Raw genomic sequence first — 1,078 nt, forward strand, 5'->3', positions numbered from 1 at the left:
CTCTTTCCCCAACATTCGGAACCATTTGTAAAGGAATCCTTAATCAGGACAAGGGAATAAACTTCAAGGAGTGTCCCTAGGAAACTGGACACCATTGTCCTCTTCACACAAAAGAGCCAATAAAAGCAGTATTCCAGTGGGTCACCTTCTAAATAGGAAAATGGGAATATTCACCTCAAGGTACATGTGAATCTGTTGACTTTAGCTGCTGCACACTCATGGTAGAGGAACGGAATTTGCAGTAACAGCTGAGACTGGAGGGCCAGTAAAGGGAAACCATCTGAGACCATCACTGATGATGTCACAATGCCTTACTGTCCCAGGAGGTCCATCCTGGACCTCCCTGCCTGGCTCAGCTTGGTCCTTCCTACATGATGCTGTGGCTCAGCCCAGGTATCTGCCTAGAACAATTCTGCTCAGTTGCAACAAGTGAATTCATTGAAATCATAATGACTGAAATAGTTCTACAGGTAGCAGGCTAGATGATCAACTAGAATCCCAGGCGTTTGTTCCTAGGTACTTTTGGTGTCCTCATCATTTTCCACTGATGATGACACAGGAAAAGCTGGTACTGAATCAAAACCTTGCTTTTCTGTCTTTATTCAGTGGATAGCTCATAAGGCATGCAGATTTCTCTGGGACTCGGTATTCTCAAAATGAAGAGACTGGGCTGAACTGTAATAAGTTTCTATCAACCCCTAAGTTTGTTTGATTCCTTTCTGGTAGACTATTATGAGCTGTCCTCGAATATCAGGAAAGCAGAGCTTGTCTCATTTATTCACTCATTCATTCATTGTGCAGAGTATGAAGCACCTAAGCTAGCACCGCACTGACAAATACAATGCAAGCCACAAACATGAGGCACATATGACATTTTTTTCTAGTATTGAAATTTTTTAAAAGTAAAAAGAAACAGGCTTCACCTGTTTTGTTTTTAGTATTTTATTTAATCCAAGATAGCCAAGATATCAGCATTTCAACATGTACTCAATATAAAATATTATTGAGATATTTTACTTTTTTTTTCATAGTAAGTCTTTGAAATCTGATGTGTATGTTACACTTAAAGTCATCTTAA

The sequence above is a fragment of the Lipotes vexillifer genome, unplaced genomic scaffold (assembly GCF_000442215.2).
Source record: "Lipotes vexillifer unplaced genomic scaffold, Lipotes_vexillifer_v1.1 scaffold263, whole genome shotgun sequence".
NCBI classification, from domain to species: Eukaryota; Metazoa; Chordata; class Mammalia; order Artiodactyla; family Lipotidae; genus Lipotes; species Lipotes vexillifer.